Source organism: Coturnix japonica, chromosome 8 (assembly GCF_001577835.2).
Source record: "Coturnix japonica isolate 7356 chromosome 8, Coturnix japonica 2.1, whole genome shotgun sequence".
Classification (NCBI taxonomy): domain Eukaryota; kingdom Metazoa; phylum Chordata; class Aves; order Galliformes; family Phasianidae; genus Coturnix; species Coturnix japonica.
The window spans coordinates 10,002,629-10,022,955 of NC_029523.1; the positions used below are offsets into that span (position 1 = coordinate 10,002,629).

At 44.6% G+C, this 20,327-nt stretch overlaps 1 long non-coding RNA gene across 1 annotated transcript in view; it reads left to right on the forward strand.

The window, feature by feature from the left end:
• LOC107317343 overlaps positions 1 to 4,861 on the forward strand; it is a 13,239-nt gene extending 8,378 nt beyond the window's left edge. The window contains exon 2 of the long non-coding RNA XR_001556829.1: positions 4,499 to 4,861. This is a non-coding gene — a long non-coding RNA (uncharacterized LOC107317343). The remainder of the gene's footprint in view (positions 1 to 4,498) is intronic.
• Positions 4,862 to 20,327: the final 15,466 nt, after the last annotated feature.

Consider the following 20,327-nt stretch of genomic DNA (forward strand, 5'->3'; position numbering starts at 1 on the left):
TTGGCTGTTCCCAACTGGTGGCCTTTCAGCCCAACTGGAACTGCTAGCGACGGACTGTGAGCATCCCTTGTTTCCGAGGGCTGAGAGAAACAAAAGCAGTGAGTGGGACCAGGAAGAAAGCCCGTGTCCCTCCCCGGCCTTGAAAGCTTGTCTTCTTCGCCCCTGTGCTTTTCGTCAGGCGTTTCGGTGCACCTGTCTGTTAGCAGCTTTGCACCTGGGAAGCCCACCCGCTGGCAATGGGGCAGCCATCGTCCTGGCGCTTGGGCAGCTTCTACCCTATCTACCCACAAGGAGGAGTTCAAGTGTGGGTGGGATGGTGAGAAGAGCAGGGCTGGGAGTGGGGCTGGAGGAGAGGACGCCAACCGACGGCGCCGCCTGCCCAGGCGCCCAACCGTCGGCACTCGGCAGAGCTGAGAACTCGTAACTAACCGCCGCGCAGAGACCCGAGCCGCGCTGTCCGCTGCTTCGCCTCCACCACATGGTTCATCCCATGGGCAGCGCCACCGTGTTTAGTGGCCAGGCGTGCTGCAAGGGCACGTAGGCTGAGCAGAGCCCAGAAGAGAGACGCAGGCACTGCCGAATGCCCTCAAGAAGTGGTCTGGTGGCCATTTTCAATTGGCGCCCTGGATCCTCATCCTCACACGCACGCCTGCCGGTGGATGCTGTGTACAGGAGCCACGAGGCACTGCTCCTGCTGCCTGCCTGCTGCTCGCCTGCCTGCGTGCGCTCCGACATAGCAGCACGCTGCGCCCTCGCGCGCACATGGAAAGCAGGATTGCGCGCTTCGCGCCGTCGCAGCACAATTGCGAGCTCGGCTCTGCCGCAAAACGGATCGTACAGCAAACAAACTCAGGGACTCCTCCACCCCACACCGCGCCCAACCACTATCCCGGACGATCTGGTTCACTCACCTTCCAAAGCCAAACTGCCCACCACAGGTTAATGTCCTCTAACTTTACAGTCTGACAGGTGCCATGAGACTTCTGTATCAATTCTTCTTTTGTTATCTCTCCAGCTGACTCCAGGTGTGGACAATGCTGCTGAGCGATGACATTTTCATATGCTTTCTTTTGCAAGATCCAGACCCTGGGATTTTCCACGACCAAGAATGCAGCCTAAGTACAACCTGCCGACATCAGCAAAACTGTCCCTCTTGCTTGAGAGTTCTCGGCCCACCCGCTCAGCAGGCCTTAAGAAACTGTGTTCAAGTTTTAGGGCTCCTCACTCCGCCACAAGACAAGAACCATTGGCAGGGTGAGCCCGGAACCGGTTCACACAGGACGCCCGCCTACGAAGCTGGCTCGAGGGGTCTGGAGCCAACACCGGACGTATGAGAGCGGTCAATTTGGAGGGAGCTCGGAAGCTTAGCTCCATGTCAGCCACTGGAGAAGAGAAAGGCTAGGAGGAAACCTTCAGCCTCTATACAACTTCTGAGGTGAGGTTGTAAAGTGAAGCTGGGGGCTTGGCCTCTATCTCATCGTGTAGACCAGATAGAACTAAGATGGGCAAATGGTTCAAGCTGCCGCCAAGGAGGGAGATTCAGACGCTGGACATCAAGGAAATCATATACTGTTTTCAGGAAAGGCGTGGTAGTGCAGCATGAAATCCCCGCCACTGCCCAGGGAGGTGCGTGGGAGTCACTGGACCAGGGAACGTGTCTCCAAGAAAACTTTGGATGTTGTGTTTGAGGACATGATTTTACGCTGGGAAGCTATTGTGATCGGTTGGAAACCTGCGACTGATCTCCTGCGCCGTCCTTTTGCAATCCTTGATAACGTCTGGTGATTCTGTGAAATAGTTGATGAGCGGCCTCCTCAATGCCATCATCAGCTGTGGGTTCTGGGCTCAGCCTGTTGCAGGACAGCGAACCTCGGGCTGGGGCCGAGCCCGGTGCCGGGGCTGTGCTGCCTGCAGGAGGCTGCGGGGCTGTGGCAGCCGGTGTGGCTGGGTGCAGCACGTGGGCATGTGGGGGAGGGCGCAGGTCGGAAAGGCGCTGATGGGCCCACGACCCAAATCGTGTTTGGTCAGCAGGGCAAGGGGCGCAGGGGAATGGCAAGATGTGAATCCTGCGGGGTTAGGAAAGGGCACAAGCCAGCAGACGCGGAGCAACACACCTCGAACCGCCAGCACGACGCCGTTAATTGCCTGCACTGAATGATAGAGACTTGATGAACCCTGAGATGGCGGATGGAAAGTGAAGGGAAAGGAGGAGCGGGGGATGGAGGGGCAGGAAGCGCTTGGTGCCGGCGGGAGCAGTTCCGGGCCATGGCGCCATGGGAAGGTGATCGGGGCCGGGAGGAGCGGGGTGTGCGCTGCCAGGGTCGGGCCGCGGTGCGGGGCGTGGAGGGATGTCGGGGGGAGGAGCTGGCGGTGCTGCGCCACGCAGAGGCGATGCGTGCGGTGCCAGCGAGTGCGTGGAGCCAACGAAGGTGTGTCCAGTGTCCTTCCTCTGGCTGTGGGTGAGCGGGGCGAGTCAGGGCTGCGGTCCTGTGCGATGGTGTTTGTTGGCTGGGACCGGCTGCCTGAGCAGAGTGGGGGCAGGGAGAGGGAGGTTTGGAAAGCGGCAGCAGTCAGGAGCACGGCCCGGTTCTGCTGTGCTGATGGTGCTGTACGGCTGTGGGTCCCCACTGAGGGTCGGTGAGGCAGCGTGGCCCTGGTGCGGATGTGGGATGTAATGAGAGTGAGTGGATGCAAATGGAGTCAGAGGTGTTACAAGGAGAGGCTCAGGATTGGAACATGGAGAGCAGAGCTGGTGTGTCCCAGCAGGCAGTGCGTGGTCAGGTGCCCTTGGGAGCCTGCCTGTTTCTTGGTGCTGAGCTCAGGAGCCCCATCAGATCAGCGTGGTGCTCTGCGTGCTGCGTAATGGCAGCGCCAAGAGATTCCCTTGTGGAAGAAAGGGGGAGGATGAAGGAGGCGCAGGGCCCTTTTCTCAGGGCCAGCTCGTCTGTGCCTCCTTGCTGACCGAGAGAAGGGCTGCCCGCTGGGCACAGGCAGTGCCTTCTGGCTCCCGTGCCGTGCCCTGTCCTCCAGCCCCTCTCAGCCATGTGGAACGCCAGTGCCAGCAGTGCCAGCAGTGCGGCCGCCATGTTAGAACCCTGGCCATGTCACCTTGGTCACCTTGGTCACCGTTGCCCAAGCGGTGGGCAACCGCACTCCGCCTCTTAGATCTCCGGCCGATAACAGCACATGTGGAGGGCCTAAGAGCAGACGAGGCTGGAGGAAAACCCACCTTTAAGCTGGGAAGAGGTTCCGGGGACCGCGGGGTCGAAGAGGAGGGAGGAGGGGGCCCACTGCCAGCACCATCAGGAGCACAGACAGGCAAGGGAGCCCATTGCCATCGCGCCTGGACCAGGTGCGTGACCACCTCCGTGGAGCCCATGGAGGTGGATCCACCTCCAGATGAGCCCATGGAGGTGGACCCTCCTGAGAGTGATGAGGAGCCCATGGAGGTGGATCCAGCCCGATGCACGGCTGGCCTGGCCACCACACCACCGTGCAGGCCTGCAGCAGTACACCACTCTCAAGCGCAGCATCGCTGCGTCCAGGCGCTGGCTCCGTACCGTTGCGCGGCCCCCGCCCCGGCATTAAACCGCGTGGCTTCATTTAACATCAGCTCCTCCTTTGAGACCTCTGCGGGCCCCCGTTCCATCTTAACCCCGTTTTATTGTTGTTAGTTTTTATTGTTGATGTTGTTGTTGTTTTTATTGTTGTTTTTATTGTTAAATTTAGTTAGTTAGGATTAGGTGTTAGGAGTAGGTTATTGTTCATGTTTTTTAATTAGGAGTAGGGTTATTGTTCACGTTTTAGTGTTAGGTGTAGGTTTTTGTTCCTGTTTTAGAGTTAGGCTTAGGTTAGTGTTCGTACTTAGAGTTAGGTGGGTTCCTACCAGCAGCTGGCAGCAAACAGCGCTCACTCGGTAAGCACACGTCTGCTTTCTCACCCAAAGCCATGAGTGCTGCTTCATGAGTGCAGAGGTCTGTGACATCTCCGAGGGATGGGATTTGCATCCGGTGGCTTTTCCGTTGCAGAATGTCAGCAGCAGAGCGTGAGTGGCCGTGAAATGAAGCTGGGCCTCAGGAGAGCCGTCTGGAGCTGCGTCACGAGCTTCCTGCATGGCCAGCGCAAGGTAGGTGTGCCTTACTGTAAGCGTGCGCTGAAGCAGTGTTGGTTAAGCACGGCTCACTCCTCTGTCTGCAACAGATCAGCTCTTCTGCACCTCTTTATTTCCGTGGCTGGCGTTGTAGAGCGCAGCCAGCAGCAAGGCCGGAACAACGTCACAACCAGGTACGTGAACATGGGTGACTTTAATGGCTGTAGAATAACATTGCTGTTTAGAATTAATAAGCGCAGTGTCACGCGTGTGTGCTGGCGCTCAGGGATAGGTTTATTCTTGCCTGCTGAGCTTTTCCCTTATTTGACACCCACCCACTCCTCTCTTCGCTTCTCTTCCTTTCAGTAGTTAGAAGCTCCCTGAGCGTTTCCGAATTGATTCTTGTAGGACTCGGAGAGTTTGGGGACTGAGACTTGGGAGAGAGTGAAGAAAGCTGAGGCAAGGCAAGCGCTGCTCAGCTGAGGAAGAAAGCCGAGAAGGAAAGCAGAAAGCAACGATGATGGCCTGAGCAAGAAGCTACAAAGGACAGCAGAATCGCCTGGATTGCGTCCTCAGAGGTGCACCAAAGGACACACACTGCGTGCTCCGGTTTTCAGGCCTGGCCGTGCTTTCCCTTTCCTGGACTGCGGAGAGGAACTGAGCAAGTTTTAGTCATTACCAGTATCCCGCCTATTTGATTTCATATTGAAATGTATTTTGGATGCATTTAGCATCTCTTTGTTGCAAATAAAAGCGAAAGAAACATTTGAATAGTGGTGCTGCCTCTTTCAGTAGCTGCTCAATACAGTGCCTGGCTCGGGCTAGTAATCGCAGGGCCATGATGTGGTTGGCTTCACGTCCCTCCCTGAATCACAGAATCACAGAATTATTGGGGTTGGAAGGGACCTCTGAGAATCATCGAGTCCACCCCCCTGCCAAAGCAGGCTCCCTACACCACATCACACAAGCTCGGCGTCCAGGCAGTCTTGAATATCTCCAGAGACAAGGAGACTCCTCCACCTCCCTGGGCAGCCTGTTCCACGTGCTCCGATCACCCTCGCTGTAAAGGAAGTTGCTCCGCACATTCAGTGCGAACTTCCTATGCTGTCCTTCATCCCATTACCCTAGTCCTGTCCCCACGCACTACTAAAAAAGAGACCAGCCTCCCACTATGGCCCCCACACCTCAGGTATTTGTAAACCTGGATCAAGTCCCCTCTCGCCCTTTTCTCAAGGCTAAACAGACCCAGTTCCTAAGTCTCTCATCATAGGGGAGATGCTCCAGGCCCTTCACCATCTCTGTGGCCCTCCGCTGGACTCTTTCCAAGAGATCCCTGTCTTTTTTTGTACTGGGGGTCCCGGAACTGGACACAAATATTCCACATGAGGCTCACCAGGGCAGAGTAGAGGGGAGGATCACCTCCCTCGACCTGCTGGAACAGCTCTTTTTAATGCACCCAGTATGCCATTGGCCTTTTTGGCTACAAGGGCTCTCCGCTGGCTCATGGTTAATCTGTCGTCCACCAGGACGCCCAGGTCCCTCTCAGCAGAGCTCCTCTCCAGCAGCTACCTTCCCAGCCTGTTACTGGTGCATGCAATTATTTCTACCCAGGTGCAAGACCCTGCACTTGTCTTTGTTAAACTTCATCCGGTTTCCTACTGCCCAGCTCTCCAGCCTGTCCAGGTCTCTCTGAATGGCAGCACAGCCTTCAGGCGTGTCAGCCAATCCTCCCAACTTCGTGTCATCACAAACTTGCTGAGGGTGGTCACTATCCCCTCATCAAGGTCGTTGATGTTGAACAAGACCGGACCCAGCACAGACCCCTGGGTTTACTTAGTTTACAGTTTGGAAGGGCTTCAATAAATACAATGAAAAAACAGGTCTCTTTCCATAAAACACAGCTAAGTGTCCACAGCACACAATACTAACAACAGCCTGTTTAGCATTATCTTGGATACAATTCCTTCTCTTTGAAACTTAAAATCTCAATAGGCAATGCAAAACCAAAGATTCACTCCAGCTGCCAGCTATCAGTATTTTGACCCTGTTAGGCTTTGAAGAAAGAGTTTCCCAAGGCTGTAACAACAGGCAGATAAGAAATGTGTTTGTTTTAGACGGGGAGTGAAATTGAACATAAGTGCAGCCATGTCTACCGACTGCTGTAGATGCCACCATCTACAGGGAATGCAGGCTGCAAAACGCCTGTCTGCTATCTAAGCTGTTGCAAGGCTCTGGGCATCTAGAAAGAGTCCACAAATTGCTACCATTAATTCTGGCAGCTCCAAGGGCTAGATTTAGAGGAGGCACCTGGAAGACTGAAATAAGCCCACACTGTCAGCATGCAACAGCACTGCCATGTGCCCTGTCAGCCGGTGGAAAGGACAGCCAGCAATTCCCCACAGGCTGCTGCCACAGCTTCGGTGTTCAGAGCAGACACAGACAGAGAAGATCCTAAGATACAGGCTTGAAGAATAACCATTAATGCTGAGTTTTGAAAGATGAGGAAGGAATAGTGAGTTTCAAAGGTAGCAAAGATGCTGAAAGGGTAAGACCACTTGAAATTTGATCATTCACTCAATGAAGTGAGACTGAAAAAGAATCTTCTGTGGAGATTCAGGAGGAACAAAACTAGATAAAGCATTCTCAATGCAAAACTGCAATACAAGGTAGGAGATAACAAACAGTTGTTTTTACTTTTTATCTTTCAGAAAAACTGTATTATGTATTGCAGCTTCCTTGTAGCCCACTGAGAAGCATTTGAATAAGACAAACAGAGGTCACTTTGCAGCAGAAAAGCGAACTCATAGCTCTGTGCACTGGGTAGATTCTGTCAGTGCTTGAGCTACCTAACCCGCAGCTCTTTCAGGTATCTCCTTGCTGCAATGCAGTCAAGGTTTGTTGCTACAGAATTAGCATAACAAAAGCCTAAGAAATATGAATCTTTACAGGCACCTGTATACCTTCAGATCCAGAAGGCTTGCTGTCATCCCACTAATCTGTTAAATAGGCTCCTATATTCAGAGAACCGATTTGGGGAAGATGAAAAAGCTATTTGTTGTCATAGAAACAGTATGACTTTCTGCTGCTGTGCAGGCTGATACGGGAGGATATTATTGTTTGGACTTCTTCCAGGCATCCAGATTGAGAAACACTGAAGTGCTTTTTTAAAAGTCCCTGAAATTTTGCCAAATAACCAGATCCACAATTTTCACAAACATATTCAAATATTTACCAATTGTTGTGGTTAAATTTGAAAAGCTCTGGATACAGGAAACACTGTTGAAAAAAATATATTCTTTGCTCAAAAAAAAAACAAGCAAGTAATGGAGATCTTGTAAGGCTACAGAAAATGTCCAAAACTCTGCAATCAGTTACAGAAAAGCAATTAAAACATCAGCCAATTAGCAGGTAGCTGAAGTTAATATTTTAAAAGCCTATAGTTAATGAGTTTGTTAAGGTTAAAAACACAAAAGAAGATATCCCAAAGGTTTAACAGCTGCCAAAGAGTACCACTAACTGCAAGGAAGGAAAGATGTTTATGGTTGTTCCTTTATGTTCTTTATAATTCAAGAAAAACAGTATCAGTAAGTCATTAAGCACAGTGTGGTAGTGAACAAACCTCCAAAAGATCCAGCCAAGCAGCTGTATTCTCCCAGTGGCTCCAAGGGAAGACAGATTTACACCTGAGTTATAATGCATAGGCCACAGAAATACAGGGCAATTGGAAGCATTTTAGATGGTCTCATTTCATTTTGAAAATACTTTTCTTTTACAGGAACTTTTTTTTTTCCCAGAATTTTTTTTCCTGAAGTATCTTCATCCTCCATCCCCATAGTAATATTTCTTGGCTATGGCACGGTGCAAAGGTAATTCAGAAGGTATCAATAATTCATAGGAAAGGTAGATTATTTTTTTTTTACCTCTTTGATTTGGTTAAAGAATGAGCATGGTTGGAATCTTGTCCTGCAGGCAACAGGTTCATCTGAGTTGCCATCCAACTGTTTTATTGCCTCACTAAAACACTCATCTTTCTTGCTGAAGGAATCTGCTTCCATTACAGAACATCCCTTACTCTTCTCCCAGCTCCACAGAAACAGAACACCTCAAGATATGCTAATATACAACTATTCAACTTTCAGCTCTTAAGCCATGAAACTGGATAGACATGACACTAAAATGAGCTGTGAGGGAAGTAAGGCAAAACTGCTCAAGGAGCAGCTCTGGTCGGAGTGCTCTTCTTACATTTAGTGTCTGACGTCTCCCTGGACAGCAGCTGGGGGATGCAGCCAGTCAAATGGCCTCCTCCTACATCAGATCTAGCATCCATCCTATATTCCAGCTTCCTTTTGTGTGCCTTATATATTCAACTGAATTGCCATTTCTAGGAGCAGTCTAGCACAATGTAGAAGGGCATAAGCTACTGGGAAAAGAATAGCACGTGAAAGACAAATTGTCAGTAAAGGTTAATAATTTACCCTGTAATTGTTCTGGTATTATGTGTATAATTACATAGAATGGAACAGCAGGTAAATGAAAAAAAAAAGAAAAAAATAGCAGACGTTGATTATTCAGACTGATGCCACCTGCTGGAGCTCAACTAGAGGGAGTCTGGAAAAGGCCACGGTGATACTAATTTCTGCCCTAATGACAGAGTGCGATGCCACAGTGGTTTTTAACTTATATTCCCCCTCAGCAATCCTGTGTCACTACCAGCTGTGGAAAGTTGACCCTAGACCCTCTTTCCTTTCCCTTTACATACTGTACAAATACTTTATAAAGACAAAAATTTTGATTAAATATACCATCAATCATGATTTTTAAAGCCCATCAGTCTGGGCATATTAGGGTAGTATGTCTAGGCTGAGGTTGGACTTGGTGACCTTGAGGGTCCTTTCCAACCTCAGCAATTCTATGATTCAAATGTATTTGATCAACAAGATAATTCATTTGTTGCCAGAGTCTCTGTTTATCCAAGCAGAGTAGCCCTGGATGCCCTGCTGCATCAGTAGTTCATCTGACTTAATAATGCAGTTCTTCACTGTACATCCAGAGATGCCTATCACTGGAACTTGCAGACATTATGTTGATATAAAAAAAACAGTGATATCAATATGCAGCTGAACATGGCAAAGTCCAGTCGGTTTAGGAAACACCCCTCATTTACCAATCTAATAACAACAGTTGTTAGCAGCTGTGACAACTAATACTTTGCAAAAACTCACAGTTACTTCAGTGTTACAAAACAGTCCTATCTGGAGTCCCTGGATACTACCCAGGAGATATGGAATGCAGTGAAAAACAGCAGTTGTATAGTGTGTATATAGATATATACACACATATACTATATATATACTATACATATATATATATATATACATATATATACACACTATATATAGAGAGAGATATTTGAAGAGCTGTAAGTTAGGTATCTTTCTTCTTTTTCTGTGACATGGGCAAATCTGTTCAGATAAATACTACTACATTTTATTTTTTCTCAAAGCTACAGCCAAATTCTCAAAGGTTGCATGGTCTTCCCATTAGATGACGGGAAAATGAAGATAATTTGTATAAAAGAGAAAAGGAGGAAGACTGAGACATCAGCAGCAGGAAGTGAACTGTCTTAACTTGTACCAACACCTCTTAAATTTCTCTACGTGACAAGTGCAGACTTGTGAAATTCCAATAGCTACAAGATTTTCTTCCTCCATGTGGTCCCAAAGAAGTACTTGCCTTTGCTGGGGAACCACATTTCTACAGGAAGAAACTTCTTTGCAAGATTGACATCCTCCTACTCTCCTGAAGGCCACAGATTGCACACCTGCATGATGTCAGAGCCTGGTTTATGGTCAGTCCAATGAGATACTGAAATAACTGACCAGATAAATTGCTTTCAACTGACTGATTTGAAATTCTCAGATTTGGAGATTACTTATTTTGCTTCAGGAAAGAAGTAATGGGTGTCCAAGGGGGAACACATGATGTGTCTCAGTCACAAGATGAATGCTGCAGTTTCAGATGGATGAAATCTAGCAAAAAAACTTGTGGATAACCAGTGTCTTCAGCTAAGGACAAATAATGGTTAGACCCTGTACAATTGAGAACACTGGCAGTACCTATAATTTTCCCTTCTTACATATCATTTATATAATGCTGGTAAATTACAATGCTAACCAGAAAGGGAAAATCTGGAGACAAAACAGCTGATGTCATGGTTTAATATATCAAGAGAGGAAGATTTAAAAAAGGACAGTGTTATAGCAATAAGTTAAAAACTGACGCAGCAAGTTTTGGTTCTTGTTTGGATTGTCTTGATTTTAGTACTTTTTGCAGATTCGTAATTTATGGGTGAAATATGTCAATTTGCTGCTCTTGTTTATATAGCAGAACTTCTCAAGTATTCCAGAAGTTGGAAAAGGTGTTTCTATCTGCCCTCTGCTGGAAACACACAGTAAAAATACAGGACTGCCAGCAATCTTACCAGTACAGAACAGAAATGGTTGCCTCTCCACCCACACGCAGAAGACCAGCTTCATCATGTATTCAGGAGTTACCTGGGTGGTGGATTTTATTAATGCATTTAGACAAAATAAACTTTGCCTTATTTGTCTAAAATCAGCTCTACTACATAAATGCTGGGGTCCAATCTAATTCCACCTAAACCCAGTAAATAATATCTTTATGGAGATCAGGAGAAACATACTATTTCAAAAGTGTCTAAAAGAAGAGTTGCGTTATCTTTTAGAAATGCACCTGGTAAAATACAGATTGCCATGTTCAGAGATAGGGGCACTTTACATATACCACATCCATGTCTGTGGAAATAAAGCACTGATCGAAGTGGAAGAAGTCCACAGGAACACTAGGAATGATGAATGAATTTAAAGATAAAGTGAAGATCACAAAAAGAAAAGGCTCAACAAAACTACTTTTCGAAAGGAACTGATGCTATTAATCAAAACCAGGGGTAGACAGGCATATGCTATAGCAGCTCCCCCCTGGACAATAAGGAAGTGAAGGACCTGTCAAAAACACTACACACATCCAGCACCATTACTACATTACCACACTTCTGAAATCATTCCTTCCCATAATCAATATTTGAAGCTGTTTCTTTCTGTAAGCATATGCTTTTGTCTTCTTGATTTCCATCAGCAGCTTTAGTTACTACTTCTCCTTGTTTTAAGGGAGGACTCACACAGGCTGCAAGCATCTGAACGAAAAATAGGTTTTTCCACCAATAACTTATTAGTGACTGCAGTGACAAGACAAGCTTTTCTTCCAATGCTATTTCTTCATTTAACTCAGGTCCAGCCATGATATGTTATACCATAATCCTAATCTTACAAGTCTAGCCAACATAAAGGAATCACACAGAATCACAGAATGACCCAGGTTGGAATAAGCATAATTAGGTAAAATTTACAGAACTAACCCTCTAATTAGTATGCAGATTGAAGTATAAAAATTGCACTGCTTCCTATAGCCAGCTTTGCATTTAGCTCTCCTCCTGTAAATTAATTCAGACTGGCTAAACATCATGCCCCCCCCCCTCAAAGAAACTCTTCACCCCTCATAGAGCTCCTCACTGATTTACATCCCGTGGCTTTCAATTTTGTAGCAGAATTTACAGAAACATTTTCAATAAAACATTAGCCTGTCCTCTTCTACCTTTCATGCTCATATTTGTAAATTAATTTTTAATCAGTTCTTACACCAGACACAGTTCTCCTTTAAGCACATACTTATCACATGCTGTTAAAAGCATTTTTAAAAGGGCAATTTAAGCACATTGCCAAAGCTGCTCTTTAGAAGCCCTCTTAATTACATTTATCTCTGATATCAGCTTCTAACCAGGATGCTATTCCTTTTTACTAGCTTACAGATGAGTATTCAAGCTCCGCTTTGGATTACAATCTATTTCTGCCTTTATGGGCTCACTAAAAAGGATTCTGTATTAAAAGGCTTTCAAAGCTGCAGAGAGCAGTAAGGAATCCACCTAGCACATATTTTAGAAACACGCTTCTAACATTTTATTGGTTTTAAAATACACAAGTATAAGAAAATTCACCTAATTATACATCTGTGAAATCTGTTCTGTAAGGCTGAAGTTTTTTGTTATGATAAGGAATGTAAGATTCATGATTCATAATTCATGAATGGTAAATGACCGAACTTTATACAGTCAACATTGCTTAGCAATTGCCTTCTCATTATAAAGTCTTCTATTGCTTCTGATTTTCCAGACTTGAAGCATTCTGCCTTCATTGACCACAGGGCTGTCTATCCCAAGCTAATATCTGGGGGTGGAGAGTGGAAATAACTAAAAGTATGTATTTCCCAGAATTACAGATTTATTACTTTCATTGGAAACTGAGCTCATCTAAAAAGTATAATTTAATTATGCTTAAACACCACAGACGTCTCATTAAATCTTCACAGAATTTAACCAACACATTTTCCTGTAAGAACTGAATGGATCTGAAGCTGAATTGTTCAAGGACTCTCTCCCATTGAGCATGTTCCAGCACTTTGTACCAGACAATACAACCCTGAGGACACCACAAGGACACCTGCCTACAGACAAGGCTACACTAGCCAGGGTGGGACTTCCCAATAGTCACTTGCCAAACCCAAGGGTGCAGCAAAACCCTTAGAATGATTCTTTTAACAGTGCAGCCTGTACAGTACACGAACTAGTTCCTTAAGCAGCACCAGATGTAAATATCTGTGTGTGATGCTTACAGGCTTTCTGCACCCAGCAGGGGAAGGTAGGATTTTCTTTGAAGTGACAGTGACTGAGATAGAGGTCATACCCTTCAATTCATGAATTCAGCTGACAAATACCAACAGTGCAGCACACAACCAGGCATCATTAATCCCAGGCAGTTACTTATCTCTAGTATATGTCCTGTATTTTAACAGTTATTGCTGTTCTATGAGAAAGATGAAATAAAACCCAGAGGCATATGGCTTGCATAGTTTCAGTTGACACAAGCCCTGCGCAGAATAATTCTAGAGACTTAACATCTTACAGACAAAACCATAGTTGTTAGAAATTGATGATATCTGTTAAGCCATCTGTTCTATTCCTCTGCCAAGGCAAAACTGCTCCTTCTGCATATTTATTTGCTTTTTACATTAGTTTTAAATTCTCTGGCAGACAGAGCATCCACTATTCACCCTGGGAAGTTGGGTTCACCACAGAATATATTCCATTGGCAAGATATTTTTCCTTATGTTCAGCTTAGATTTTCCCCTTTTTAATTTCATCCTGTGACCTTCATTATCCTCTCTTTGTGCATGTGCAAGTTTCCAAGTTACACCACAAAAAGAACAAATGCTGTACACATCAAGGTCTGTTACATAAACAGGCTTTAAAAAAGTAAAGAGCACACATTCACAGTGCGTCAGCTCCAGCAACAGGGAAATGAGCATCTACTCCCTTCCCATCCCAGGGGGTGCCAAGACAGCAAAGCCTTGCATTTCTAAGGTTCTGCTGATAATTACCTAAATTTTCTAGCAGGAACAGATACACAAAAGCTTCCAGGCACTGTTTCTTTGTCCCACATGAAAGCAGCAGCAACTTGTTTCCCAGCAGGAAGCTCTGCAGGGGCACACCTCCTCTGTCCAAGGAAGGACAGAGAACTGGATGCAGTCTCTGCCACCACCAGCCGACCTGGGCTTAGCATAGACTAATACCTGATGCTCAGAAAGATCAGTCACACAGTACACCCAGCAGGACTGCTTGTCTGTGTGAAAATCTCAGACCAGCATCTTAAGGTACCATTTTGCTTTCCAGTGTTACCTGACTTTGGAAGACTAGGAGAAGACTGCTGTATCTTTGCCCTGACTACTTTTCTTTCTCCTCAAAACTGATTAAGATCTGTTACCTTTAATGCCTTCCTTCATTTTTATCTATTTATTTTTTTGCCTATAACACACATTGTTCACCAATGTAAAAGATTGTTTTGTAATTAAGTTAGCAATAAGAGGTTGTTTTGGTTTTTTTTTTTTTTCACTTAAACAACTATCTACATCCTTGCTGATTCGGGGCTTAAGTTAATTGAAGTTAATCCATCACAAAATTGAATGTCTATTTTTGCCTGGTTTTTAATAGAAGAGAGAATAGGAGAGACTAAATCTTCTGCACAGTCAGATCTCATTGAACTTGTATGTGTAAGTAATATTCAAAAGCAACTTGTTCACATATAGTCAATTTTCTACAAAGCCTAAGGTGTTTTTGTTTGTTTTTCCAGCAGATGAAACTGACAAATTTAGTTGCAGACAATCTCACTACAAATTGCCTTTCAAAATGACCACTGTTTCTCACAGTTCCCAAAGGCAAAATTGCTTGCTTTCACAAAAGACAGCAGCCTATTGCAAGACTTAGAAATACCACTATCAGAGGAATGAAGTAGAGATAGACAGAAAGATACAACAATTTACTACTGAATCTAGGTGCATATACAGAGTGTAATCAAAATTCCAGCAATCAGGGACAATTCTTGTTTCCAACAGCACACTGAGATTCACTAAGATTCAGCGACAAATTCTGGCTAGCCTAGAACAAGGTTTGCAGTCTCAGCCCCACTGTTCAATTATAAGAACTATGATCTCAACTTTCCTATTGCCTTTAGAAAGAGAAATCTGGTAACAGAGGAGAGTCAGAACACGGGTGGAACATTACTATCTATCTGCCCAAAGTTACTCCAATCACAGCCCCTCAAAACAATCCATAACTTCTGTTAAGTAATGTATTTTCACCATGCACCTGGACAGTTAAAGCACCCAGTTATAAAGACTGAAAACTTGACTGTAACAACACTCCTCTGGCTGTCTTTCTAGAAGGCTATTTAGGAACTAGAAAGCCCAACGATACCTATAAATCCCATACGGTATTTCTCTTCACTCAGGTTCCCTGTAGACTTAGTGAACTCTATTAATATTCCACTTGCATTTTTGGCCAGGTTTTGCAGCAAAATCTGTTCCAAAATTTAAGCTGTGCTTCAGCATACATACGGCCATTTCTTCTGATTGTGTATCTCTCTTCTTCTGGCACTTTCAGCTGCTGACTGTCTTAAGAGTACAAGAAATGTCCATTGATTGCAGTGGGAAATGTCACAGAAAAACAAGAGGACTCTAAGGTCAGAGTTGTCATACAAACACAAAGCTATTAGCTGGCCAAACAAATGGACTTGTCTTGAGTTGCTACATTTATGTATGCTCTTTGTTATGAACCTGTGCTGGCCATAGCCAATGCTATAAGGGATATATGTTTGACAATTAATATATGAATAAATCTCGTCTTTAATTCAAAAGCTGACAAGCCCTGTGTTCAGCACTCTGTCTAACTTCTCAGTACAGATCTGTTCTCCCAGTCTGAACATAACTGAAATTGTATTAGCAATGACTGTAGAGTTTCCTTCAGGTCATTAATAGAAACATGAATACTGTAACTCCAAGAACAAACTTGAAAGCCACCTCAGAAAACATATTTTATAACTTGACAGCAGTATTAAATCCCTTCGGTACATACATTTGATTTTGTATCATACTGTCTTCTTTACCAAAATATCACATGGAACAACAACACTGCGCTGCTTAAGTCCTTGTCCACAATACTAATAGTTATGAATATGAATTAGGAGAAGGAATGGCCTAAACCTTCCATATCCCACAGTTACTTTAGGAAATAGCAGTCTGTGAGCAGAGCCCACCCCAAGGCTGCACTCTGTACAGGCCAGCAGCCACTAGATGGCAAGCACTTCTCAGTGGAAAATGTAAAGCAGAACAGACAAGAAGCAATGTAGGGAAAGCACAGAGCAGTGGTCAAAGTGAGGAAAGGGGAAGATCCTGAAGCAGTGAGCTTTTTCAGGGCCCCACTGCTGCTGGATCCTGAAGGAGCTCCCTCTGGCTCGCTGCAGGGACACTTTGTGTTAGGAAGGCCTGAGGAAGATGAGGGGAGCTGACAGCACCGCAGGGGGAAGGCACAGAGCACGCAGCATTAGGAAAATGCATTCCATTTCCCACAGCAGTCTCAGAGGATTGTGACCTTAAATTAGGCTTTGTGGCATAGAACAAAAAAAGTTCCTGCTTTCTATAGTGCCAGGAGCTGAGCTGACTGAACAAATCCTCTGAAATCTTTACAGGTGTGAGACCACAAGGAAAGAATCAAATAAAATAGACAACTCACTTATACTCACATGGAATGTCACAGAATCACAGAATTATCAAGGTTGGAAAAGACCTAAAAGATCATCCAGTCCAACCATCACCAATACTTCCCAGCTAAATCGTATCCCTATCATATGTCCTAAGTTTCCTCTAGCATGCACTGAGAAGAATCGAGCAACCTTCAAAGAAAGCATCTGTACACAAATCCAAACATCCAGATTACATGGATGCCTATTGCCATAGAAAATTTTAGGTACTTCGGAAGTAAAGGGAGCCAAGTGCTAGGATGGATGAGCTGAAGAACTTGCAGGTCCTCGCCCACAGAGGTCCTCACAATCAAATCCAACATCCTTTGAGTATGACCTTGTATACTCGTTATGGTCAAAAGCACAGCAATTTTATTAGATGACTTTTCTGTCATCTTTCTTATTGCATGATTTTATGCAGCACATAGATGTTATGATATTGAGATGTTCATAAAATGCAAGTTTGTAATTCACGATGACTGGTCCCTAAGGGAACACTTAGCAATGTTTTCCCTATTTTCAGTCACACAGAACACTCATTTTTGTGCACTCTGACCCTCACTTCTTTCACATCTGTCAGAACAAAAATAAATCAGGTTTCAGAAAACTGAAAAAAAATAAAATAAAATAAAAAAGAAATAGTTGAGAAGTTATTGAAATCACCTCTGTTTAAGAACGATCAGAAATCCAACAGATCCAAAAGTGGTTCACCTTCTCCATTCGAGCACATTCTTTGAGATAAAAGAAAACAAAAATGGATCATGCTACAAAACATGTTTCTCAGAGAACTGCCTCAATGCAGACAGCCACCTATGTGGGCAACCAGCAACTGCAGATGCCTTTAGCACAGCTGTGTCCATGAACAACTGCAGAAAGGCATGAAAGGCACCTCTTGAAAAATGAGACCCTGTGGAGTCTGCCTAGATGGGTATAAAAGATGACATCCCCACCATATCATAACTCATTATTGAGATGACCATTAAAATACTATCCATTTTGGTTCATTTAAATAAGCTTTTCTTTTCTGCTGATGTAGACTTTCTGGGTTTGCTTAAATAAACACTCAACCGTGCCTGACAGGGTGGGGCTGAGGTTTAGTGTTTAAAGACCTTATACTGTCAATGTGAAACTCAGAGGCGTGATCAGCTTTGCAGGATTTCCCTTTCAAGCAAGGTGCAGGCCAGGAAATATAAAATGCAAGAACCATTCATTTTTCACTACAGTTTTAACACCACTCCCATGCAAACCGATGGTAAATCTCCCACTGACAGCAAGGGCCCAAGGACTGACCCAGAGCGAGCATCAGTGCTAGGCAGCGACTGCTGAGATGGTCAGGTGCAGATCTGGTGTGTGGGGGCTGAATTTTAACAACTTTAATAGAATTTCCACCAACCTGTGCTTGGTACAAATTTTATCTGAGTGCAAGATCTGTGTTAAATGAGTATTGTCCCATACAACTCTTACAGTCTCTCTTCTGCTTTAAGATCCTTTCCATTCATAGCCCCATTGCTAATGAATTGTTATGTAATAAGAAAAGCTAAGCCAATGTGCCTCTTAGAGACCAGCCAGCAGGAGCTTGTGACAGAAAGAAAACAAAACAAAAACACTTTAGAAAAAGAAGAAAGAAAACTAAAGAAAAGCAGGAGGGTAAGTCTTCTGCACCCTCTTCTAGAGAAGACAAACACTGCAATTTCAGCTTCCACACCATTTTACATATCAAAACGTTCTTTTGAAATACAGACAGCAACCACAAACAGGAACTGTAGTAATGTCTCTGCAACCAAAACAGCTCTGGGTACATCTGCATGCCTGAGGGCAGATAAATAAGAGTGAGTGGGGCTGGCAGGACGCAAGACAGATCAGGTCTGGACTCCAAATATCCATGTTAGCACTGCCAAAATTAGTAAACTGCACAAAATATGGTAGGTTAGCTTAGGGTGCCTTGCAGTTACATGGCTACACAGCCTTCAGGCTCAGAAGACTGGGTCAAAGCACAGACAGGGGAGCTGTGTCTGGACTTGAAACACCTTCCACGTGAAAGATAAATTAAAAGCAAACAAACCTCCAGAAACATGTGGAACCACAAATGGAAACAAGAAAGGCAGCCTGTTCTTCTGGTCCACTTCTGTTTTTCATCTCATTTCTTCTTACCTACTTCACCCTTGTGAACTCTAAAAAATTCACAGGGTTCTGTGGCAGTTTTCAGGATCAAGGAAGATGCAATTCCAAGCTTTTTTCCCAAACTACTCTCCAGGTCAGGCTCATTTAACTCAAATGCAAATGCACGCATGGCCACTCAGAATGAGGACTCAAAGGCAAATGACAGTGTTTACATTCTCCTCTCATGTATCATAGGTGACAGAAACTGCTATCCCTCAGCCACAACTAGTCAGACAGGCCAGATGTTTTTCTGTAATGCACACAGCAGTAACACAACCCGCATGAGTCTCCCTGAGTGTCATTCCGGCAGTGTGGGAAAATTGTCTATGAACCCCTTGTGAATTATGTTTGAGCCCATTTCTGTTAGACCAAAACTCTATTCCAATTGTTGGGCTCATGTTAGACCTCACCTAGCTCCACCTTCGCCTCAAGTTCCAAAACTAACAGAAGAGTATTTCTAAGTTTTATGGGCTGTAAAATTAAAGTATTTCCAGGCTAGCATGCCAAAGTGGCTTCACAGCCATAGAACAAGGCCAGTTTAGCAGCCAACTACTTTGGAATAGAAATAAGCAGAAGTATTAGGCATGTTTCTTTCTGCCTTCATGTAAGGAGTTGGTATTTTGACATCCTTTCTGATCCCACAGTGCAAAGTACAGGGGTTACAGCATTACCTGAATCTGAAGGTTTTGCAAGCTTTTAAAATTCGATGCAAATTATGTATCAGACATAAAACGTTATAGAATTCATTCATTAGATTATCAAAACTCTCAACGTGTTAAAGCCATCGTTGTACCACTTCCAAAACCTGTCCAGACATGGAGCTGCTTGATCTATACAGGTAATGCTCACAGGCAATGCTTGCAGGTAACAAGCTTTTTCACTTTTCTGGCTTGGATCAGCAGATCTCATGCATACAATTGTAGCAATGGAAATCCTACTTCTAATTTGTGGGAACTCCTCCATGATTTTTTTATCAATAAATTAATAAAAAAATTTGGGGGTTGGGTTCGATGACCTCCTGAAGTCCCTTTCAACACTGTCAATTCTGTCTACATATATGCACAAAAAAGCCAAGAGATGAGAGCAAAGGCTGCTTGATAGCCCATGTGAGAGAGCTGGGTCCTCCAAATAAGCATTGATTCATATCATAATGACCAAGGGGTCAAACTGGGGTGATACCGAGCTGTTCACTGCCTTGATTCTTTAATGACTTGTTCCCAAAAGGCTGCCTACAGGTGAACTGCAGACAATAACTCAGGCTCTGAGGATGGCAGTAAAGGCAAGACTGAAATAAGCATTATGCCCACAAACTGTGCCAGCAGCTTCACATTTCTGCTCCATACATTTTGTAGCTAAATTCCAGCTACCAAGACTTCGTTAGTTTGGGCTTTAATGTCCCACAGCACTGTATTCTCACCATACTTCAAGAGGGAAATCATCTTACAGCAACACATGCTTATGTTGTGCTCAGAGGTATATAGAATGGTTGAGTGCCCGCCTACTTCTTCCCCACTTTTCACAATGGGATTAATTGCAGAGACCTCTGACTCACTTCCATCCGCTCTTCCCCGGTTTGCAAGATTTCCATTGCTTGTTAGGCCAGGGGGTGCCACTTTCTAAAAACAATGCATGTGGAACGTGAGGAAAATGTCCTTGCACCTGCTGGGTGCAAAAGATAAAAGTATTCTATTATGACTCCTGTGCTTCTTGTGAGGCAAAATCATTGAGGCAAAAGATAAAAGTATTCTATTATGTCCCCAGTACAAAATCACTGAGGAAAATAAGATTATTCATCCACTAAAGTTGAAACAGGAACTTTTAGAACTATCACCCACAGACTCCTTTTGCTAAACTAAAATATTGTGCTTCTACAA